The sequence below is a fragment of the Pinus tabuliformis genome, chromosome X, assembly GCF_031772625.1.
Source record: "Pinus tabuliformis cultivar Carrire ecotype Pingquan chromosome X, CPIR1, whole genome shotgun sequence".
Lineage (NCBI taxonomy): Eukaryota > Viridiplantae > Streptophyta > Pinopsida > Pinales > Pinaceae > Pinus > Pinus tabuliformis.
The window spans coordinates 44,723,106-44,749,317 of NC_142308.1; the positions used below are offsets into that span (position 1 = coordinate 44,723,106).

Genomic DNA, 26,212 nt, shown 5'->3' on the forward strand with positions numbered 1-26,212 from the left:
CGAGCAGAAGACTTTAGCTTCTTGCCAGTTTTGGAAGAGTTCCGGGAACTGCACTAAGCGTTCCAATGTTGGTGGTCATCCTTAAACCACCGCCCTTTATACCAACATTTCAGAGAGCACATTCAACCTCTGCCATGCATTTTTGCACATTTTGTATTACAGCTCTCTTCTTGGACTCATACATAACCCTTCGGATTAAGGGGGGAATGTTGGACACCTAATCCTCAATGGGTTAGTGTGGAAGCTGAATAGACAAAGTAGTCCAAGAGACCTTGGGATGTGAAACCCAACAGTCACAACAATGTACTATAAATGTATATCAGTTGTTAATAAAATTGTAATCTCATGTTTTATCTTTCATATTTCTGGTTGCCCATGTGTGTTTAACAAGAGAGTAGACTTAGAGAGCTTTCCTTACATGTATGATTTTATATATGGTTGAGCTAAATCAAAGAAGTTACATTCCATGGATTTTCAGCATCTGAAAATGTCCTAGATCAAAGCCGAAATCAGCAGTCTATATTGTTGAAGGCATATATATTTATGATTACCATAAATTTTAGTCTGACCTATTACACCATAAAGTAGAATTCAAGAGCTTCCCAACTGTATATGAGACACCATACCTCTGATTAGAACTGAAAGCATAACAGTCCAAACAATTTAAGCTTCAAAACTATTCAAATTGAGGGTCAAAAAACAACAGTTTCGCTTAATGACTGTACCTTTTTACTGCTGCAAACAAATTCAGTGGGACTGGCATCAGAACTAATCCAACCAATGTTCCACCAAGTTTCAAGGATGGGCGATGCAGGAACAAGGAGACGCATAGGAAGAACGTGTGGGAGCACCTACAAATTTTAGGGAAATTCAGGGGGGACAGGGGGATGTCGTGGTATATTATAAACATGATTTAAATTCAAATTCAATAATACATTGATTCATACATCATAAATGATTGAATGAAATAGAAAGTAAAATATCGTATACATTGATCTCAATTCGTCATTCATCGTTCTGAATATACATTGATTTAAATTCATCTTTTATCATTCTAGAATCTACATCGATTAAATTCATCATTCATTATTCTAGAATATGATTATTACTAAGAAAAATAGTAGATACTAAAGTCTAAAAACTAGAATAGTAAATTGAAATTACTCAAACTCAAAAATAGTAAAAAGTGATGAGTCAAAGACTTGGTCCGAGGTCATCAGTATCTAGAATAAAAAATCAAAGGTTAAAACTGAAAATGAACAATTGACAATAAACCAATGTTGTCAAAACCAGACCTATCATTGAATCGGTGGACCCCAAAACTGGGAACCATGAAAAGAATACAGACCAAAAAACGGATACAACCAAAAAATACATAATTATTCAAATTTTGAAAAAAAAAACATAGATATTCATGTGCATCCATATGAATTCAAACAATTATACACAAATATGCAAAGTTTCTCATATATATGACAAGCTAAGTAGCCAGGCAGTCCAAATAGGGGCCGTGTCCTGTATTTCATGTGTTGGCCACATGCCAAACACGTGTCAGATACTTGCTCTCAACATGTCTCGAAAATTGGACACAAGTCCCCCATGTGAGCGGCATTAAATCATGCTTTTTGCCTTCTTTTCTTTGTCATTTCACTCAGCAAGTTGGAGCTGTGAGGCAATTTGAAGTGCAGTTGAGGGCTATTGTGGAGTGTTAGAAGGGACTCCAAGTGTTTGGGAAAGTGGATTTGTCCACCAATCTTTAAGCTTTTTTCCTACAATAGTCCATTGTCTTTCTCATTTCATAGAGATTATGGCTCAATTATCAAGGGCAGCTGGTAAAGGTCAAAGGAAAGGGAGGAGTTTTGGCCATTTTGAAAAAGGAAAATCAAGCTTCTTCAAAAAAAGATCAAGGATAGTGTTTTAGATGATGGCTGGTGGGAGAGGGTAGATCTTACCTCTAATATTATGGAAGCTACGTATCATCAATTGGGATCCTGATCATCATTATCACACTCTAAGCATTAAATAAGATAGAAAAAGCTTAACATGTCAAATTGAGATTTTGTTTGAGTGATGGGTACATTTTGACTAAGGTCATGATAGAGGAGTTCAACAATCAATGCCACCAACATTGAGGTACATAGAGGGCTTGGTGCTCTTGATTAAATGCTGTTTCCATACCCTCATACATGATGCAATCCCCCAATCTTGAAATCCCGAAAACTGTTAAGTTTGTTGGATTTTGAGTGGGATTTAAAATTCTACTTTCTCCATATGAAATCCATTAAGGTTGGAACCACTCTCAAACATCTGAAACAATTTATGGTAATGTTAAATATTTAAGTTATTTAGCGTTACCATTAATACATAGCATTAGTAGGGCCTTAAGGTTGAATATTAGGATTTCCCACCCATAAATTATTGTTTTTAGGCAAAATTTAGGGGGGGACGCCCATCCCTTTTTGAGGAGGCAAGCACCCATTTTGGGGAAACACAAACATTTTCCCCTATGTTTCCCCAAAAGGGGGATGTGACGAAACATTTCCTTGAATGTTCCCCAACGCACACCAAACTTTGGGGATGCATTCCCTTGGAACATTGATCCAAACAAGGGTAGAAAACAAGAGTTGGGGTTATAGTGAGGACAACTTATAATTGACAAAACCAAATTCGATGTGACTAGAGCTTTTGTAAAGTGCATGTCCAGAGCTTCTTTTCAATTCAATATTGTAGGTTTTGGTGTAGAGCCAAAGGAGATACTCCCTGTTAAAGCTAATGCTTCATTCATAATGTAATTCAAACACTAAAGGAATTTTCTTCATGGACAATGCTTCTTTATTGAGGTAGAACGAATTTTATTTATGATCACTAATTCTAAGGCCAGAATTGTGATATCTTAGTTTCGACCATTGAATTATAATATGTTAGTCATATATAATTCGAATGACGAGGTCAATGTGATGGGAGTCAAGCCATGTGGGCTGATTTAAATGCTCCCATGTGTAAAAATTTAACTGCATTGTAAATATTCCTAGTGCAGAGCTTATGGCCAAGGTTTGACTAGCGAATGTGCTCGAGTCGCCACAGTGGGCTAAGATTATAGTATATTTTTATGTTTTCCATTGTGTGTTTTTGCTATGAAAAAGAATGTACGAAAGAAATATACATCATGATATAAATCCACCAAAAAGGTTGCTTCAGAAGCAACAAGGGAACCATGATAACACAAGGGGTGAAGAGGAAAGGGAGTGCATAGGTGATTTGACTTGACACTTGTCCTTGAGAGTTGTAACACCCCTACTTGACCCCTGGATTGTAAATAATATGTACATGCAAAACTTAGCCTGGTGAGCCAGAAGTAGAACATATTAATTAGGTTGGTGAACCAATGATTTCTTTTGAGGTCGGTGTGCCCATGTGCATGTGTGTTTATATGTTTTGGGGCTGGTAAGCCTGTGTGCATTTGTTTCTTTATTTGTTTTGAGGCTAGAAAGCCTGGTGTTGTAAATATGATATCTCATGCATGTTAATAAAAGCATTTGGGCTGCAGACCGAATCAGACAAAAAGAGTATGGGGGGCTAAGACTTCCATGGGTATAGAAGAAGGGGCTCATGTAATTTAACAATCATTAAAGTGCAGATGCTTATAACAAAAGTCCATTAAGTGACTTTATGAAGTGCCAAGTGTTAGTGAAAAGACTTGCACATAAAAGGAAAGATGTTGGACTATGAAGCTACTGGAAATTCGGAGAGGGGGGTGAATCAGTGGTTCTCTTCAATTACTTAATTTTAACTTCACAGAGCATTAATTATTATTAGCATTAAAGCAAAACATAAATTAGCAACACCATTCAACAGTGCACAACATCCAAGATAGCACACACGAGATTTTTAGGTGGAAACCCTTTCGGAGAAAAACCATTGAACACTTTTTAATATACTTGAAAAAATTTACATCAATTAGGAAGCTCCAACTTCCAAGATTTTCAGCATCAACTAAAGGAGGCTCCAACCCCCTCGTTTACAGGCTCCAACTTGAAGGAAGCTCCAACTTGAAGGAAGCTCCAACTACCTGATTTACCAACTCCAACTAGAAGGATGCTCCAATGCCTTGATTTTCAGCTCCGACCGGAGGGACGCTCCAACGCCCTGGTTTTATCAGCTCTGACTGAAAGGATGCTCCAACACTTTGCACAAGCTCCAACCTGCCCTATCACCACCCTGCTGCCCTGAAGTGTTTTCTGGCTCTGACCTGAAGGAGACTCCAATCTCCTGCCTTGCACCAGCTGCACCGGCAACAACCACCCTACTGCCCTGAAGGTAAGATAATAAAATAAAATGGATAACTCTGCTACTACTCTCAATCAATCACTACTCAACAACTGCTCCGATCACTGCCACTGTTGTAATTGCTGTCACGGTCACTGTCAATGTAGCTGCCACTGTTAATGTAGCTGGCACTGTTGTCCTCAACACTGTCGCTTGTATGGCAACACTCACAGATGGATATACATGAAGATGCACATGAAGCTGTTGCTTGAACAAGTATGCCAAGCTGCTCTTGGCCCCACACTGTTGCACAAGATGTCACAAGATATATCGTTCAATGTGCTGCTTCACCAACTGATCTGAAGGATGTCGACACCGTAGTCCAATGATGACGCAGCCCTATATGCCACAATCAGACCTGTGACCTTATTCCAACTGTCTTTGCTGCCACCTTAAGAGGTACACTGTCATATACCTTATCACTGCTCAGTTGTTATCAAATGTAAAGCAATGTTCCTGCATATTTAATGTTGGAAAACTCCTAATGCAATAAACATTAACATAATAGTGACAATATCAAGATAGCATACATACAAGTTCTCTGCATCCTTTGCATCATATCAGGTCAAACCCATGGAGCAATGTCATTACAATGATCGAATTCAAAAGGATATTTAATAAGAACCTTGCTGATGTATCCTTCAGATGTACTAGCTCCTGATGTATACTAGCTTCAGATGTACAATAATGAGCCAATCTATTTCCAAACTGTCAACAACATAAATTGAACCATTTCACTGCTGCCCCAGTCGGTGCATATAAATGATAGTTTGAACATATGATTTCCTGATTTATACCATGAACCGGTACAATGAAGATCTGCCCCTTTTAATCTATAATAAAATAATCTTATGTTTTGTAGCAGAGGTGTTTGAGTTCTGATCATAAAAAGGACATTGGACTTATCTGCTTACTTGATCACAGATCTGGTTACTCACTTGCTGTCAAGAGTATGATGCTGCCTTTAAGTCTGCCTTACAACATTTCCAAGTATCAAGCAAAGCACCATTATCATATAAAAAGGATATCAAGGGTTTAGTGTTTTGGATCAAGCTTATGAAGAGACCCTTTACTTCTTTTGAGCTGCAGAGAAAAAAGCCTTAAGTTTGGCCTAAAGAGACACTTATTCCAGCGAAGACACATAGGTATGTACTATGTAGTGAAGAATGCACCCCAAGATACTTACCTTTTCTATGGCAAAGAAGGGTGAGAGACAGTTCTGCAATTCAGCCCTAAGAGACCCTTTTACTCAGCAAAATTTTGCAACCCAAAACTCGCCCTAACTCTGCCTTGTCGTACCATAATCCAACAAAAGTTCTAAAGTATATATTGACAGAGATATCAAAGAAATCTAACCTATTCAATGGCCGAGAAGAGCCGTAACTTGGCCTGATATTACCTTCAAAATTCAGTGGATTCTTCATCAATCAGCAACATAAAACACTAAACAACCATATCTTTATCCTGGCTGCAGTTACACTTCTATTGGAGCCGCAGATACACTTCTGTTCAGGGTCGCAGATGAGACCTTATTTAGAGCTGAAGCAGGACTCAAGATTTGCTTAAATAAGCTCACAGATCCGCCCTTTTGACCAGTGAAGACATGTCAATATTCACTATTGAATTAAGTGCGTGTTCACAAGCTGAACATCAAATTATAAAGTTTTATTGCAATTGATTCATCTTATTCCAATTCAAATTAAATGACAGAGGATACACTATTGGATGGAGAGGCTACGACGCTTGGTATTGCGTATATGGTATGCATATGATTCTTGGTGGCTGTGCTGTAACGTTTATATAAACTTTGTGTATAAATCACCATGAATACGCTCCCATCGTAGTAGCTCATGTCTGTAATATTGCATGGAATTGACTGGTGTCCAAGTCACGAGTAGTGTGCTTGCATCCTCACACAGATATATCTTCAATTTGCAATATATACCTGATGTGTGCTCTTACGTACTTTGCGCCCTTGTATCCAGAGTTGAACCAACAATGTAAATAATGGATAAACTGCGTTCCCTCTACAGTGATGTCCTCAGAAAATTCCTCAGATCTGCTTCAGAAAGCCCACGAAAACCCAGATAGAGAGATAAAATTTTAATGCCCAAACTGTCTGCAAAAATTTGGCCTGCTCCTTTAGTTAGACGTGACAAAACTAGGCCTCAGAAACCGCAGAAGACGTGCTTGACTACTCCAGGCTGCAGATGTATTTCAGAGAGATTTCACATTTGAATGCCTAAGATTGTTGTGTAATGGAAGGGCAAACGACTGCTTTAAATATTATTCGTTGAGGTATCTAGGTGGGAGCCGACTTACACTTTTGGAGGGAGTCGTTAAATTTCAAATTGAATTTTGAATTTGACTTGGAACCAAAAACCCCTATGAACAATAGAACCAAATTAATTTTTGATAATATGCCCTTGAAAAGTCTCCTTTCTTGCAACCAAATTTGACCTCAAAAATATTTAATTAAATCCTTCAATAAAAGCCCTTCTTGGCCTCACGATTGAGCAATTTTCTAGCCAATGATGAGCTGCCACATCATCTCATTTTGGGGACTTTGACCACAAGAAGGGGGCTTCAATCTTTGATCGAGCATATCTCCCCAACCAAGATGAACCACGAGGCATGCCATATACCGTTGGAATCAGCACGACGAGGAGAATCGAATGATGATGGTCTCGCAATCAAAATCACTGTCCTGTACATCCATTTACCTCAACAATTGCGGGGCATATAGTGCTTCCTAATGCGTCTTGTCATTTGGAGCTTCCAATCAATGCAAACTAGACATATTAAGAGCGTTGAAGGATTGATGTTGGCATCAATGACAACACCATTCAATAAAGGCAACTAGTTAGAGTTGGATACCTGGGATAGCAATAGGAACTTTTGAAGCCATAATGCTCTCGACATCCCTATTTGGTCGAATTAGATGCTCTAGAGGTAGTGGCACAACTTGAGGGATTGCAGGTGCAGAGAAGGGTGTGCACCTCTTGGGTATGGGCTAATGGGGGATGTGAGCCTGGAGGTTGGAGGTTGCTAGGATTTGATATGAGGGCCTAGAGTGTCCTTGGGGACCTTGGAGGGCAGTAGGAACTCTTGGAGCTGCAGGACTCTAAGAACATCCCTATTGGGCTGAGTTAGACACCTTGGAGGTAGTGGCATAACATGAGGCACTGTAGGTGTAGAGAAGGGGGTGCACTGATTGGGTGAGGGTTGATGGGAAATGTGAGCCTATAGGTTGGAGGTTGCTGGGGTTTGATACCTTGGCCAGTTGATGGTATTAGACATATACCTATATTTGGGTGAGCTATTGCCCAATGGAGTCGAAACCCCAACTCGAGGGTGATCTGCTGTTGAGAGAAAATGAACAATGTGGTCTACAACTGGGAGGAATGTTTGAAACTTGTAGCTAGTTGGAAATTTTACGAGATAAGTACCACTGCTAATATTTAATTAATTATGTATTTTCCTTTGTGTGTGTGAAGAATAAAATAAATAATTACATGCTTGTATATGAACAATTGCATGTAAAATGAAAAGGGTATCTCTCAGGAAAATTGGTCACATTGGTAAATGGCATAGAGATAAGCCTCAACCGAAGGCTAGAGGTATTATTATAATTGAAACAGAGGAAAAACCATAATTGTTATTTACAGAGTCACCGAGTATGGTTTTCCCCAGTAGGTGGCTAGAATACACTCGTAGGTGACCAGTAGGGGGATGAGGATGTTACAAGTGGTATCTGAGCCTAGGGTTACAACTTACAACACTTGGCCTATATGGGTTGAAAACCATTTTAGGGAGAATCACAAGTTGTGGGCCAACCATTTGGTAGAATTTTCAGGGACTAGAGATGGGTGAAATTCTCAAATCGAGACGAGATCCACAAGAAAGATAAAAATAAAGGGTAAATTTATGGTTGCTAGCTCAAAATCTCTGAACTAATGGGTGAATTTTGGCAGTGGAAATGCTAAAAACCCACATAGACAGATATTCTGGAAAATAACCATTATTGATGGAAAAGGATATATATATATGGTCATGTCAGTAATGAGGTGACAACTGAGTTGGCAGGTAAGGAGGCTGGTTGGCGGACAATGGTGTGACTAGGCATGATTGGGCGAATGTGGTGTGCTAAAGTGTTGTGCTTTTCAATGCACAATGCGCACCATGACTGTTGATCGCGGGCAATGGGAGTCATTGGATCCATTGGGCGTTTTCTGCCCTGTTAACCAACTAGCAAATTTTTATTCGGTGTGAATATTGGTCGTCTGATGTGGTGATCCTACACTGTTAGATCCATCGGGTGGATGGTGCACTATAAACATCCATGGTAGTTTCCACCTAATGTGGATTATGGGTTGTTGATTAAGGGGGATCATGATCATTAGATCCATCGGGTGCGCAACTCATCGTCAACCTTCGCACGTGTTTCAGCACGATGTAGATCTGGGTTGTCGAATCAGGGAAATCTCAACCATTAGATCCATCCTGTGCGCGACTCACCATAAATTTTTACGCATGTTTTAACCCAATGAAAATCTGGGTCATTGATCTACCTCAAGATGAATGGTCAGATCTATGAGGGAGCTAGTCGATCGCCATGTGGAAAAGTGGGGAATGGACCTTGCATATAGCTATATCCAATCCATGACTGCTACGTGGAAGGCCCCATGTGGATGATGGGGCCTAGGTGGGGACCGACATGCAAAAAGGGAAGGTTGCATGTATGCCAAGTGTTATGGGAAACCATGCAAGCTAGTTCGTGTCCAATGGGAACTAAAAGTTGAGAATATACAGGCAGGTGTTTTATAATGAAACAGGGGGCGCACAAGGGAGGTTTGTATCTTTGAAGACAATTACAAAGCAGCTTTGATTGGCCCAAGATAGTAAACCAATCGAAATTTTAGCAAACTTTTCCAAATTGTTTGCTAATTTTTTGTGTCATCTACTTGTAGGGCATTTTGAGGGCCTAAACGACGTTTTCAGGTAGTGAAAAACCATGACAACCATGTACAAGCAATGTTTGAAGTTCAAATAAAAGAGCTCAGAGAGAGCTTTCCAACAACATATTACAATCACGAAATAAAGGTAGTATGAAAAAGTTATGACTAAAACAGTGTGGAGGAAAAATAGGGTATATAGTCACTTCAAAAGGGCAGAACTATACAAGCAGAGCTCAGTTTGGGGCACCGAAGTAGACAATAGGAAGCTATGAGACAATAGAACGTAGCCATGGATCCAAATTTGAAATTTGGGTAAATAATTGTTTGGAAAAATTTGAAAGAGTTGTTGTAATAGAACAAGGAAAATTGGGGTAAATGGGCCAAAACTTTCAAAGGTCATAACTTCCACCTCGGGACTCGGATTTGAGCAAATAAATAGTCTATAGGAAGCTATTGAGAAGGGGAATATGCTTATCAACCTAGAATTTTGGTTCAAGGTAGGAAATTTCCCAAAAATTTCAAAAAAAGGTTACAGGTGGTCTACAGGTTAGGACCAACATGGGGACCAAAAGTATGGGGGGTGCTCAAGGGTCTTGTTACCACAAGATCCAACAAGTCCCTAAGGGGGGAACCTACGGGACAACTGCTAGACTATGTGACAACAATGGGACAATGGCCCACTCACCACAACTAAGGTCCCCTGCTCTTTACAGACTTTCATCGATGGGAGGAGTCCTAGTATGATTGTGATCACCTATTAATAGATATTCTAGGTTTGAAGGTGCAAGGTGATGGAGCTAGAGTTCATTCGAAGAGAGGCTCAATAAAGGTACAAAGGTTCAAAGAAGCAAACCACTCCACTCTCTAAGAAAAACCCTAGAAAAGAAGGGACAAGACCTAGGGTTTTGAGGTTTCTCGATGGTAATAGGTATTTACAAGGTCAAGGCTCGATAGAAGAAGGGGATTCTTATGATTTATTCCAATGACTACTAAGTTAATACAACCCTCAAAGAAGTCTCCAAGGTGAGAGAAAAAGACCTAGGTTTTCCCTCTTGGAGCAGCACTCAGGGCAAGAGATTTTATGGATGAAACTCAGATGGATGCCCACCAAACATGGAGCATAGGTAGCCTAGACCCTAAGTTTGATGTTTGGACCCTTGAATTTCCGAAAAATCACCTCCCTAAAATTTCGCTGCAAGCCCTAGATTTCCGCCCTACCTTTAAGGGACTGAAATTTAGGAGGAAATAATATGGAGAAAGAGGAGCTTGATCACCAAAATCTTTGGACTAGTGCCTAGTCCTTTGGGCAATGGAGTCTTGAGGCGCTTAAGATAAGATAAAACGTCTTCTAAGGAGGCTCGAAATTGATGCTCTGGATACCAATTTCAAACATTTACCCTCTTCAAGATATAATGGAGTTTTATGAGGAATTCAAAGACATTCATTCACTAGGAACATTCATTACATGCCTTGCATTGGATAACATATGCAATTCTCTACTACAAAATTTTTCCAAATTTAATCTTCAACAATTAAGGTGCAAATTCACATATTCTAGAGCAACAATTCCATATATTAAACAACTTTCAAAGAAAAATTCCATCAACATTAAGCACTTACAAAGAGACATGCAATATATCCATCCATCTTTTAAGAAGAAGCTCCAAAGAAGAAAAGTGAATCATCTTCCACACATTGAAATGCATCAAAAGAGTCTCTAATAGCTCTAAAGAAAAAGTGCGAGTTATTTTACAAGAGAACCAATCCAAGTGTGATGATGATCTCTCACAAATGAAAGTGAGTTCTATTTATATGAGACCTTAGAGGTCGAATTATTAGCCTAAGGCCCCCTAACATTATAAAAATGTGCAAAATACAAGCCTTGGTCACAAGCTGACCAAGTAGAATTTTCAAATTATACATTAGCCTTCCAAATACTAGCTGAGTTGATGATGTCATGTTGATGTATGGCCGTTGGAGGGCCACGTTGAGTCCTCTAGGTGCCAAGATGCGAAAGAGGCCTCCATAAATCACCAATTAGGGGGTGGCCCCTAATTCTCCATGCAAGTCATCATGTGGGGCTCCAAAATGGTTTTGGGGCACAAATTCTAGTCTCATGGGTCTCCTTATGATAGATAAGCTTGTATAATGCTCCAATTGAGGACTCCGATGATGGTGCCTGCCCTCCCATGTCTCAAGGGTGAGAAAAACCTCCTCTGGGCCTTGGATCAGTTGCCACTCCATATGGTATGCTGGTTGGGCACACTGGTCCAAGTGCATCATCTTGTGAATAATGTGGGGCAATAAACAAACTGCTGAAGGTGCTGAGGCTGCCCATGGTGTGAAATGATGCTTTGCACATGATGGAGTTCCATGGCTCTCAACACATCCCCTATGGTGTCAATATGATCCTCTGGTGGACTTGGGCCCCAATTAAGTTGCCCAACCCATGATGAAACCACCTGCCAATTACATATAATGTCCAATGCACCTCCTCACCTTCAGGTACAATAATTCATTAGTGCATCTAAGTGAAACAAGCTTGTTTATCAAGGGCACAGTGAGACTTCATATGGGGTTTCCCTTCCAAATTTGGGGCTTTGAGCTCAAAGTAGTGTTACCTCCCTAGGTAGGAGTGGTTAATAAATGACCCTATTAGGTGTTCCCAACTCTTAAGGGGAAAGAGAGGTCCAAGGTACATCCTTCAAATGATGCCATGGGTACAAGGGTGGTAATGATGAGGAATGTCCACATATTTGGGCATACAAATGTAGGAGGGAGCAATCGTGGATACATGAGTTATCCTAACCTTTGTTTCTCTACCCTTCATCATTTGCCTTTTTCCTTTTCTTGGTTTTTCTTTGTATTATTGCTCGAGGCTCCAAGAAATGAGAGCATGCTGCGTGTGATTTAAGTAGTTATTACCCCTTTAAAGTGGAGCAGTTCATCGCCCACTAGGGGTTGGGACGTGCATGGGTTCCTTAATGCTGTGGGGGCACTCATGGGCCCTAAGAACCAGGTTGATGACCATAATGATAAGGGTATAACTCATGTTTGGCTTTGGCCCACGTGTTATTTTTAATGTCTAGACCATCTTTTGCATTTTATAATAATCTTTTCTTTTGTTTCTTGCTTGTGGCCATGCTATTCTTTTAACCTTGTTTTAGTTGCATCAACCTCCAAGGAAATGTTTCTAGGCCCGACCTAGACATGTGGACAAGGGGAGGGGGTGTCAGTGCCCTATGGACCTAGTGGTCATGTGGACCCGGAAAGGGAAGATGATGAAATAGGGCTTGTAATGTGCAAAGGGGAGTGAGAAATGTGGAATGAGAAAACAAGACTGTGCTACCAAAATCGAGGTTTCCCAAGTAGTGCCCTTCCTAAAGCTATAAGCCAATAGGGGAGATCCCATGGGACTAGGGTTGAGGATTAACCCCCCATTTAAGGTGAGGGAACAAGACCCTGGTCAAAACCCTTTCTTCTTCCAGGTCACCCAATAATCCATGCCCAGAATGCCCAATGAAAAACAAGCATAAGCACCCGATTGCACAATGAAAAACATACCTTTCGAGTTGGAATGCCCACCTTTGAACATATGCTCTCGATAAATGGGCAAGGGGACATATGACTGATTCAGGGAGTGGAAATCAAATGGCACAATACATCGGTTACACCAGTGGCTGTAGGGATTGTTGGCTGCCGACTGAAGAGATGTATACGAATTTTTTTTTTCCTATGGGGTCACCCACTTTTGGTGGGTAACAAGTCTGACAACCATGAAGAAGAGGTTAGAGCCATGAACATTAGCAATTGGTAGGCTAAAGGATAGAGATGTAGAGGAAACATGAGGAATCTCAAAATGGAGGTGCTCAACTACAGAGCTGATAATGAGAGATTGATGAGAGAACATTAACAAATTAATACTCAAATTTTACAGAGCTTGAATAAATTACATATGAGGATGAAATACAAATCTGATTCTATGTAAGCAGAGGAACATGATTCAGGAGTTACGGGGAAAGATGTTGAAGATTCAAGGCGCTCTAGGAGTACTGTTGTGTAACATAATCATGCATCAAGGAGGTCAACTAAGAGAGCTTATGTTTCCTTAGAATCATGAAGTAGTCCAAGCATATCACCAATAAGGCATCCAAGAAGGAGACTCGACTTGGATAGTTAGCAAGGTGAGCTCAGGAAGATCATCCGAAAATTCCTGAATCTAACACATCGGAAGCCCCTACTACAATTATTGGTTTACAATCTCCTACTTCTTCTTTATATTAACAAGTTGTTTAACTGCATAAACATTGAAGTAAACACTATTGCAGCCTTCACAAATGTACAAATCACTGTTTTCAAAACTGGCCGGCTCGGAACCGACTCAGCCAAATTGGTCCGAGCCAGGCCAAAAAATATTGGCTCGGCCGGCCGAGCCAACATTAACCCGACCGGGTTAGAAAAAGAGTCATAGCCTACAGAATCCGGATGAATTGCCCGGAATAAATTAAGTATCATCAATCAAAAGATTCAATTTTCTTTCGAAAATTGAATTCACTGTGACATTTTAACATGTAAACGAACTTTATGATTATTGGCTGTTTGAAATTTGAATCACAAATGATAGACTAGGAGCCTACAAAATCGGAAATTGAATCCCATAGAAAACTGAGTTTCACCTTGCAAAATGTATAGTTTCTAAAACACAACTCGAACATCAATATTTGCTGGCAGACGTGTTAGTTGCAATATTTGCTGCAGAAGTGTCAGTTGACTAGCTGCATATAACACATCACCAAATCCCACTGACCTCACAAAGACCACAACCTTTCACATCTCTTTTGAAAAGTATTGACACAAAGGTGTCAATTTTAAGCCTAAAGGAAATTTAGAAACAAACATAATTACAGTAATAGAAGAATCTCTCCGTTCGATCAAGTACAAATTAATATAATTATAAATCCAATAATTTGTTCATTTTCTCCTTCTTGTCACCACACCTTCTACAATAGTTGTTCTGATCCATGAAATATCATCAGCAATGGCTAAGTTTTATAGAATAATTGGCATCCACTCCTTTGATGCATCATCCAATAGGCACAATTTATGCCCCATGCACAGAAATGTTTTTCTCTATGCATCCTCCTTTTCTTGCAAACATAATTCAAGGATTAATCGAACATCCAAAATAGAACATGGAGATTAAGGGTAAGTTAATAAAGCCACTTGAAGTGGATGAACAGATTGACACTGCTTAATAAAAAAAAAGCAATTTCATCCTTACTGTGCAAATTTTTGGATTGAATTTCATCCTTACTGTGCAAATTTTTGGATTGAATTTTCTGTGTTCTAATAATCATAATATCTTGCATCATTTGTTATGTGTTTTTGTTTTGATCTTGATTCTCTATATCATCATCATGTATGTATTGGACAGTGCACTGGGTGCCATTTTGATATAATGGATATATACATGAGCCTTCTTTGATCATATGTTGTCTTCTATCTATATTTTAATGCTGTGTGTTTGGAAACATGAATGAAAATCTTTAAAATTATGTTTTTTTATAAAAAAATTAAATATTTAATGTATTTTTTACAACGACCGAGTCACTGAAATCGAGCTGGCCGAGTTGACACCGAGTCGGAGTCGGAGTCGATCCTCGGCCGAGGCGGTGTCAGAGTCGGAGTTTTAAAACATTGATACAGATCATTCATTGAAATAAACAAAGACAATAACAAAAGGGAAAACATTATTTTTGGACAAACGTCCCAAAAAAAACCCAATTTGGGAAAACTTGTGCAACATATAGAGGGTTTGTATTATTAAGCAGATTTTGTGAATACAACTAGGGTGCCAGAAATGGCTCACCCGATAGAGAATATCCTTGGCAGTAGTACCTCTATTCAGAGACAGATATTCCGGCAAATCAGCAAGCAGATGATCAAACCCCACAACGACTCTGGCTGTCCCCTATGCTGGACAGCGAAAGCTGCTCCAAGCACTGCTTTGGAACTATGTCACTCCTTTAGGAGCTGCGTCACCCTCTCCCGGTTCAGAATCTGCTGATATGCTCCCAGTCAACCCCACATAATCTCCCCAACGTTGTCTCTAAGGCCTAGCGTCAACCTCTACAGCTTCTGCATCATCTGCGTCAGACTTCTATGTACTCTGCGTCAACTCTTCGACCACTACCTCAACCCTTCTAGGGCCTACGCTATCTCTCCCAGCACTGCGCTGCCTTTCTGCTATGTATTCTTCTTCCTCAGATGAAAATCCCTTGCTAAACTGCCCCTCACTGCAACTCTGATCACTAACTCGATTTCCTCAACAAGCCTTGCCCCAGAAAATCGAATTCGTTGATCACTTGATGTATATTCAACTGAACCTCAAGCCTCTCTTATACTTTTCTTGTTGATGAATCAACGACCGAGATTAAGTCCCTAATCAACGACTAAGATTAGAACTAGCTTGATCCTCGTCACTTAGAACTTTCTCACCCATATTTTATTAATACACATTAATATTTTTATTTTCCTAAGTTTAGACTTAGGAACCCATTAAAAATATTAATTATTTTAATAACTCATCTAGTTGGAATTTCTCCAAACGTTTTTGGGTCTTGGAGATTTCATGTGCCTTAGCCTCTCCACCAATTTTCAAGGCTAGACACATCCGATGCTACCCAAAATCAACACCCCCTCTTAGCGAGGAATGTGCTCTAGCAATGCTTCACCATAGAAGCATCACACTGATCCTTTGCATCAGTCCTCTGTGCTGATGCTTGGCCTACTCCCCCACATCCACTGCACTGCTGCTTCCTGTACTGTTGCTCATGACACTACCACTGCCACTGCTACATCTGTACTGCAGCTCCCTCTCAACATGTTGCATCATGCTGCCCATAGCACTGTCACTGCTAATTGCTGCACTGCAACTCAGTTACCGAGAAGTAAGTAACTGACTTCACCCAAATACTGACATCCTGGTCAGTCTGGAAGCCTCGTGATGCTGAAGCCACCTCTACTGCTATCCTGTGCTCCCTCTGCTGCCACTGCGCTGCTGCAACCTCTTCTGTGCCTCTCGCATTGTTGCAACCTCCACTGCGCTGCTACAAACTTCTGCACTCTAGCACTGCCTTGTTGCTCCATCACACCTTGCTCCACTTGACACTTGTCATCATGCTACTATCTTAAGGGCTCCCGTAGCCTGATGTGATCCAAGAGTTTGGGCACCTCAAGAATCTTGCCCCTGTATGTAGTCCTCTCGACTACAACTCCAGATCACCCCACCTCTTCTCTAGAGGTGCATGAGCACTCATGGCACAATCGTCATCAGTCTCGACATCCTTCTTCGCCTTTGCTGGAGTAGCCTTTGAGTCAGAAGCTTCTCCCTTGCCTTTCTTTCTGGGGCACTGAGAGGCATAATGTCCCAGCTCCCCACAGTTGAAGCACTTGACCTTGGAGATGTCTTTCTTCTTCCTCTTCTATAGCCCCTACTGTCCCGCTGATGTGAGTGATGTGTCCTCTTTCTCCTCCTTCTTGCTTCGAACTCCCTTACCACTACTCCCCGCCTTGGTCAATCTCTTGAGCTCTTCCTGTCGAAGAGCTACCCACATCTCCTCCCAACTGGGGAGAGTTGCTCTGCCCAAAATGCTTTGGACAAACGTCTCCCACTTAGACACTGCATTTGGGGCAGTCTTGATTAAGAACTCTGGATCTGGAGTAGACCCCACGGAAGTAAGCTGGTTGCGAATCCCCTGCAATCTGAGAAGGAAGGGATCTATCTCCTCTCCTTTCTGCATCTGATATGACCTCAGCTGATTCTCCAATAACATCTTCCGTTGCATGGAAGATCCCTGGTATAAGGTGGTCAGGGTGTCCCACATCTCCTTTGTTGTTTTCTTCTCAGCAATATGTGGTATGACATGATCCTTGACCTTGTCTAAGGTCATGCATTTCGCCTTCACCTGGGCCTCCTCATACTTCTTAGCTGCATTAGCGTCATCTGGGACAACTACTACTTTCAAGGCATAGTCCTTGATGCGATGTTTATCCAGGATTGCTAGGATCCTAGCCTTCCAAATGACAAAATTGGAAGCCCCGTGTAATTTGTCCTGATCCCTCAATATGTTCACTGCCATCTCTGCTTCTCTTCTCTAGACTCCCTCTGAGTCCTGATTTCCCTCTCTCCAATCCTCCGGACAATCGTCGAATCACTCCTCTCCAATCCTCCTTTGCCGCTGCAACCCGGATCTCGATTTCTTGGCTAGAAATCTGTCTAGGTAGTGCTTCCCTCTAGCTTGGTTCAGTTTCCTTAGACACTGTTATGTACCGATAGAACCAACGTCCATCCAGCTCTTCAAATCAAAATCTGCACAACTCCCTTAGCCCTGGCAACTCGAAGAATCTGAGCCCTTCAGGCTCTGCGCAATATCTGTGTGGGCTAAATTTTCTCCTCCCGACCAACTGCCTCAATCCTTCTTGGCTCAGAAAGATGACATGGCTCTGCGTGAGCCTGTTCTGCCCTCCTCTACCTCTGCGCTGAACCTTCTCCTTGCTCAGAATGCTGACGCAGGCACTGCGTGAGCCTCTACGTCACTCCACCTCTTGCCTCTTCAGCTCTGTAACAACGTTGTCTCTTGGGACAACTACTTCTCTGCTGCAAATTCTCAGATTTCTCGGCTAGTGTCTTCAGTCGCCTATGATCTACAATCCCTCTGATACCATGTGAAAATTCCTGAATCTAACACATTAGAAAACCCTACTGCAATTAGTGGTTTACAATCTCCTACTTCTTCTTTACATTAACAAGTTATTTAATTGCATAAACATCGAAGTAAACACAAATATACAAATCATGCACTGAAATAAACAGAGACAATAACACAAGGGACACCGTTATTTTTGGACAAACGTCCCCGGAAAAACCCAATTCGGGAAAACCGGTGTAGCATATAGAGGGTTTGTATTATTAAGCAGATTTCATGAATACAATGTGCCAGAAATGGCTCATCCAACAGAGAATATCCTTGGCAATAGTACCTCTATTCAGAGACAGATATTTCGGCAAATCAGCAAGTGGATGATCAAACCCCACAACGACTCTGGCTGTTCCCTATGCTGGACAATGAAAGCTGCTTCAAGCACTGCTCTGGAACTGCATCACCCTCTCCCAGCTCAGATCTGCTGATTTTCTCCCAGTCTGCCCCACAGAGTCTCCCCAACGTTGTCTCTGAGGCCCAGCGTCAGCGTCAGCGTCTACGGCTTCTGCGTCACCTGCGTCAGCCTTCTGTGTCCTCTGCGTCAACTCTTCGGCCTTTGTGTTAGCCCTTCTAGGGCCTGCGCTGTCTCTCCCGGTACTGTGCTGCCTCTCTGCTATGTATTCTTCAACCTCGGATGAAAATCCCTTGCTGAACTACCCCTCACTGCAACTCTGATCACTAACTCGATTTCCTTAGCAAACCTCGCCCGAGAAAATCGAATTCTTTGATCACTTGATGTATATTCAACTGACCCTCAAGCCTCCTCTTATACTTTTTCTGTTGACGAATCAACGACCAAGATTAAGTCCCTAATCAACGGCTAAGATTAGAACTAGCTTGATCCTCGTCACTTAGAACTTTCTCACCCATATTTTATTAATACACATTAATATTTTTATTTTCCTAAGTTTAGACTTAGGAACCCATTAAAAATATTAATTATTTTAATAACTCCTCATCTGAGTGGAATTTATCCAAATGATTTCTAGGTCTTGGAGATCTCATGTGCCTTAGCCTCTCCACCAATTTTCAAGGCTAGAGCACATCCGGTGCTACCCAAAATCAACATATCAAACCTCCCACATTTAATGGGGAGCACAAGAAAGGAGAGGAGGTTGAAGCTTGGTTGTTAGAAATTAGAAAACACCTTTAGCTATATGATTACTCATCCAATTTAGAGGCGCGAACTACAATCTCACTTGAAGGGGAAAGCAAATTTGTGGTGGGAGCAGCTCAAAGAAGTAAAACATTTGGATGAAAAGAAGATCTCGTGGAGGAAATTTAAAAAGTACTTCCAAAGAAAATACCTATCTTAGCATTATTATGAAAGGAAAATGCAAGAGTTTTTCGAACTCAGTTGGGGAACATGACCATGGAAGTTTGTGGTCGGGAATTCATTGAATTGTTGAGGTATGTTGATTTTATAAAGGATGAAAAGCCGAAGATACAAAAAATTGTGAGTGAGTTACCACCATTTTATGGTGGCATAATTAAATTTGACGAACCATGGACTTTAGATGAAGCTATGAGGAAGGTAGGGTACCTCTATGAGCAAGACAAAAATAAACTAGCCTTCCAAAAGACTTGGGATGAGAAGAAAAGAGCCAAGATAGAGCAAAGGAAGAAGGGGTTCAAAGCCTCAGTTTTCAAGAACAATCATCAAGCAAATCAACGAACTCAACCAACTTGTACTGAGCCAAAGTGGACTAATTCATTAAGAGACCAAGATTCCAGCCAATTAGGTGTTAGGGTTGTGGAGGAGAGCACATGTATAGGGACTGCAAAGAAGGAAAAATGAGGTTTGTGCACCACATCCAAGGAACTGATACAATGGAGGACGTGGGTAGAAGCATGCCCACAATCTATGCAACATTGGACAATGGGCAGGTTGAGCATCAGGGGCACCTGATTGAAGTGGAAGGTAAGTTTAATAATCAACCCATTGCTATTCCAATTGGTTTTGGAGCTAGTCATAGTTATCTTGATCCTAAGTTGGTTGAAAAATTTAACTTGAAAAAACCCAAGAATTGCAAGTCTTGGTTAGTTCAATTAGATACAAGAGCTAAAAGGAGAATAATTGAACTTGTAAAAGAATGTCCCATCAATATGAATGGATTAGACACAAATGCAAATTTAATAGCATTGGGAACATATGATTGCCTAATTGGCATGGATTGGTTGGAAAAACATCCTGTAGTATTAGACTATTACAATAAAACAGTTACTTGCCTTGATGAAGAAGGACAATGAAGACAAGTGAAGGGAATTCCAAGGCTAATTTCTATGAGGAAAATATCGCCATGCAACTGAAGATAAATTTTGTAAAAAGGGTGTCAGATTTATGCAACCCACATGGGGGAGATAGTTGAGGATCAAGAACCAAGCCTTGTGGACCACTCGGTAATTAAGGAATTGAAGTTGTGTTTGCCGAAATTCTAGGGTTACCGCCGAAAAGAGACAATGATTTCTCTATAGACTTGGTACATGGAGCTGCAACATTGTCCAAAACACCATACAGGATGAGCACACAAGAACTTAAAGTATTACAAATGCAACTAGAAGAGCTCTTAAAAAAAGGGTACATACGCTCAAGTGCGTCACCTTGGGGTGCCTCGATGCTCTTTGTTAAAAAGAAGGATGGTACACTAAGACTATGTATTTATTTCAGACAGCTGAACAAAGTCATAGTGAAGAAAAAATACCCTTTGCAAAGAATAGACAACTTGTTTGAGCAACTAGGGGAAGCTAAGGTCTTTTCCAAAATTGACTTGAGATCAAGGTATCATGAGGTAAGGATTAAGGTAAGTAAGTGCTCTTTTTATTGAAGACAAATTCATTATTTGAGTCATATCATTTTAGAGGAAGGGATAGCTGTAGACCCAGAAAATATTAAAGCAATCAAAGATTGGCTAACACCCAAAAATGTGATTGAGGCGAGATTTTTCATGGGTTTATCTGGCTACTATAGTAGATTTATTGACAGATTCTCAAAATAACCCATCCTATCACTTCCTTGCAAAAGAATTGTGTGAATTTTGAATGGTCACATAAATGTGAAGAGGCCTTTCTACATTAAAAAATGCTATTAACAAGTGCACCCATATTGTAGATAACTGATCCAGATGAAGATTTCATGATGTGCACAAATGCATGTAAGGAAGGGCTTGGAGGAGTTTTCATGCAAAATGGGCATGTGATATGTTACGAATCTAGGAAACTGAAGGAGCACGAAAGGAACTATGCCACTCATGATTTGGAGTTGGCAGCCATTATACATGCCTTTAAAATATGGAGGCATTACCTCATGGGGAAAAGGTTTGAATTATGAACTGACCACAATGGTTTGAAGCATTTGTTTGGACAACCAAATTTAAATGCCAAACAAATTAGATGGCTGAAATTTTTGGCAGATTATGGCTTTTAAAATAAGAAGATAAAAGGTAAGGAAAATAAGGTGGCTGGTGCCCTCAAAAGGAGAGTCCATATAATGTACGCTATAACCATAAGCATATGTAAAACTTATTTAAAAACCAGAATTTTAGAGGTTGAAAATTTAGATCAGCACTACAAAGAAATAGGGAAAACGGACGAAATTTCCAAGGACTAAGAAATTTAGTGTTGAATGAGATACATAGGTTACCTTATGTTGGACATCCAGGGTACCAAAAGACAATCTCTGTAGTTGTGAAACAATATTTTCTGGCCATGTATTAAAAAATAGGTGGCTAATTATATAGCCAGGTGTTTGGAATGTCAAAAAGTTAACACTGAACATAGGGACTCAGCTAGATTACTACAACCAATACCCATTCTTTAGTGGAAATGGGAAATTGTTTCTATCGATTTCATTACAAATTTTCCCAGAACTGCGAGGCAACATGATTCCATCATGGTTGTGGTGGATAAACTCGCTAAAGCTATCCACTTTATTCCAGTGAAGCCAATTCATAAGGCACTAATTGTTGCAGAGATTTATATGAAGGAAATCACTAGACTATATGGTGTGCCCAAGGGAATTATTTTAGATAAGGATCCTAAGTTTATATCTAACTTTTGGTTGGGTTTATTCAACGGATTTGGAATTAATTTAAATTTTAGCACAACATACCTTCCAGAGTCAGATGGACAAATAGATAGAGTCAATCAGGTTACTAAAGATGTGTTGAGGATGTATGTGATGGACAAACCATCGAAATGGGAGGAATACTTGCACTTGGTAGAGTTTGCTTATAATAATGGGTGTTGTCGTGCAGATTGACACGACAACGCTCAGACCGAGGGCTGTCACTCTGATCCCCGATCCCTCCGTTTAAGCCTGTCTCCCGCGGCTAAGGGGGGTAGACCCTATGAGATGATGAAGACCAACTGCCAAACAGTTGGGCTGGGAGACACGAAACACGATATGATAAGCACTAGATGGATTTAGAAATTAAAAGACCAGTGCCTTGTGGAGTAAATATTTAATCGCTTAATTGTCAGATGCTGCAACAATAACCATGCAGAGCAAGCACCTATCATGAAAGCTAGAACGACGCAAGATATCAGTTGAAACAATAACGTTCTTGCAATATCCAGTAATTTAAGAAAATTTTCAATAGATGCTTTAAACAATCATGCAAATCATAAATCATTAACCAGATATCATATTCGTGTCTAGACTTGAAAATTTCAATCTCAGCATAAAAGATATAACATGATAATTCCCTAAGTAAAACAACTGAAACTGGCAAAAATATCCACGATGCTTTTATGCTTTTCAAATATATATATATATATATATATATATATATATTAATCTAAAATTAAAACTTAATTAAAATCTAAATAAAATAAAACCTAAGAAAATTCTGAACTAAAACATTAAATGAAAACCTAAGTCTAACACAAAAAAATCTAAATTAATTTAATCTAAAACTTTAATATAACAAGCCTAACAATTAACTACACAAACATATAAACCTAAATCTAAAAAAAAACTAAACATTTAATGAGAAAAATATAAAACTTTAAACTAAGAAACAAAAAAAATAACCTACGTCTGACCCCTTTTTTATTTTTTATTTTTCATATTAAAAGCAAAATTTAAAACTAAATTGAAATCTAAATAAAATAAAACCTAAACTAAACTAAAATATAAATTAAAATCTACGTCTTTAAATCAAAGTCCCAAATGATAACTTATTTAAAATACCAATTAAAAGCTAGAAGAAATAACATCGAACTATAATCGAACCCTAAACCTACACACAGAACTCCAATACGCATTATATGACCACAAAAAATTTGATTTACTTGCTGCGGATATATGTCTATATCGTAGACCCAAGCCGCTGAACGATTATAGCCACCGGAGGAAGGAAATGCGTAAATGAAAATTTTGATACCGTGCGTGAATCGATGGCTTACCAGGCGTGATCGAGGGATGGGCACGATTCTGCTTACCAGCAAAGGAAATTTGACGGCGGTGAGATCTGGGTGAGCGAGGAGCGCACAGATCTGGCAGCTTATTTAGTCCCGCAGTGCCCCCGCTAGACCAGACAACAATTGAATGCGGAGATCTGAGCAGCAACGACAAAAGGAAATACGATTACTCGCAAGCCGAGAAGATCCTCACGAATGATGGCGTGATGAAATTAAGAATCTTGAACGTTTGCAGATCAAATAGGAGCTTGGCGGCAGGATTTTGCATTGACGGCAGAGACAACAGGCAGCTGTAACGTCTTTCGAATGCTGATGCCCACGCTGAAGACTTTGCTCATCACTGTAAGAGCCTTAAACCATTTCTTGAGACCAGCAACCAGACGGCAGTGAGGAGAACACGTCGGTATTATGCAGTGAAGGGCATAGGTGAAAGGCTTTAGTCGTTGCTTCATTCACTTGATGCCCATACGCAGAGAATCCAACACACGTTCACAAGAACTCTTGGATTGTTCTGGCGGTGACAGCGTGAGAGGTGTATGGTGTATTGCTGACTTGTTAGCCCACAACTCCCATTGTTGACGGCCCAAAATTTCGATCAGGATTTTTCAATGTATGCTTTGCAGCTCCTTGCTACCGAAAAGCTAATCCTGGACCTGCAAAAAGAAAAGAAAACTAAAATAATATATGCCAGAAACTAACCTAAAAACCCTAATGAAAACTGTATAAAGCAAAAATTTGAAACCCTAGATCAACTTGACTAATTTACAGATTTTGGCCCCTTAACAGCCAGATTCAGCAATAAGCACAGAAATATTTTAAAGAATAAAAACTTCAGGTTTTCACTGTGAAGAACTTCAGAAAATCTCTCATGCAAATTAAAAAAATAAACTGAATGATCCAGGATCAAATCCAACTGGTCTTAGCAAAAAATGCTTGCGGGAGTTGGCTGGTTCAGCCGAGAACTTCCCCTAACGCCCGACAATCTTCTTCAGTAAGAGTTTTCCTGCACAGCTCACTTCAACCATCAGTAAAGAGGGCAAAAATGCTGCTAGATCTCAAAAAGTAATGGAGATACCTGCCATTACTTCAGAAACCCTAACACTACTCAAACCCTAGCAAGTGAACAAGATACCTGTGCTCACAATACTCTACAATAAGCTATTATTAATGGCTGAAACATAAAATATGCAGAAACTAAATTAGCTCACAGCACTTCCAGAGAGTAACACCAACAAGATTTGGACCCCAAAGTCTTCTTTTATTAACCAGAAAACAGATTACAAGAGAGCTTCTTCAGTACAAGACTCACAGATCCAATGATCTGAAATGACCCCCTAAGACCCTATTTAAAGGAAATGATCCCAACGGCTAGTTCGAGTGATCCATGTCGAAATGATCTCGACCGTCAATGAGGATCAAGACATCTCTTAATCTCATCCGTCGAAATTGTTAATTTATTATTAAAAATAATATTTTGCATGCATTCACTCAAAATATTATTATTTTATTATTTAGGGTTTTTGCTTTATTTTATAATTTTTTTATTTTTTTTATTTTATAATTTTTTACTTATTTTATTTATTTTATTAAATGGATCATCGAACTAAGCCTTTGGAAACATCACCTAGGACCCAGGACTTAGGACTCATGAGGGGATTTAAAACATTTTTCAACCCTCAAGATACATTAGATCATGACTTTTACAATTTACATCTTAAGGGGGAAAACCCCTTTATCATAGACCCTCATAAATCACCCAGTTTCTGCGACACAACTATAATCTAGCAGATTAACACACTAGGATTCTCCTAAAGTTCTAATAACAAAATGCATCCCGGCTTTGGGGTCAGGCTGAAGGAAAACTCTGCCGATCATAGATCGGTGAGACGAAAAACCTTCCGGGACGTAGATTATCATTAGAAAGTTAGGTCCACCTAGGCAATTTTACATAAACGACTCATATCTGCTAAGATTATTTACAATTCATACATGCAGACTGGGTTTACAATTAAAATGATCAAGCTGCTGATGACTGCAGGCTGGCACGGACACGTCGTTCAAGTGCTACCCCTTTCTGCCAAGAAAAGAGGGGGTGTACTGCAGGGGTAGTTGACCGGTAGTGGTCAACAATGGGTACCAAGCATCTTTGAAGATGAGCCCATTTGAAGCTTTGTATGGCAAAAAAAGCAACACGCCTGTGAGTTGGGACAATCCAGTTGACAAGTCCATTGTTGGTTTAGACCTACTGAGGGAAATGGAAGAGCAAGTAACAAAAAATAAATAGAAGTTGAAGGTTGCCCAGGATAGACAAAAAAACTATGTAGATAAGAACAAGTTAAAGTGGGAATTTAAAGTTGGTTATCATATTTTCCTGAAAGTGAAGTCAAAGAAGAGTTCATTAAAATTGGATTGTTGTGCGAACTTGCGAAGTTGGCAGCTAGATATTGTTGGCCGTTTGAAATTCTCGAGAGGATTGGTCTAGTTGCATATAAGATTGCATTACCAACATCCATGCATATTCATAATGTGTTTTATATTTCATTGCTTAAAAAGCATGTTTGTGAAGCTAACGATGTAATTGGTTGGAATATGATTCAGGTGAAGCCTGAGGGAGACTTTTAGGTCCAACCAAAGCGAATTTTGGACAAGAAAGTCAAGGTGCTCCGAAATGGAGCCATTGTCTTACCTATTTTTGGTCCTGAAGATGCTACATGGGAGCATGAATATGTAATGAGGGAAGAGTAC

General features: G+C 40.0%; 1 protein-coding gene across 3 annotated transcripts in view; it reads left to right on the forward strand.

The window, feature by feature from the left end:
* LOC149138243 (uncharacterized) overlaps positions 1-26,212 on the forward strand; it is a 145,729-nt gene that overhangs the window by 80,902 nt on the left and 38,615 nt on the right. Inside the window, exons 4-5 of one of the 3 annotated variants that reach the window (XR_016264594.1) lie at positions 4,025-4,317; positions 4,434-4,678. The exons of 1 other annotated variant lie outside the window; for it this stretch is intronic. The gene's annotated coding sequence lies outside the window, so the exon portion shown is untranslated. Of the gene's footprint in view, positions 1-4,024; positions 4,318-4,433; positions 4,679-26,212 lie in introns of those variants that run through there. One more of the 3 variants, XR_016264595.1, reaches the window with a different exon arrangement.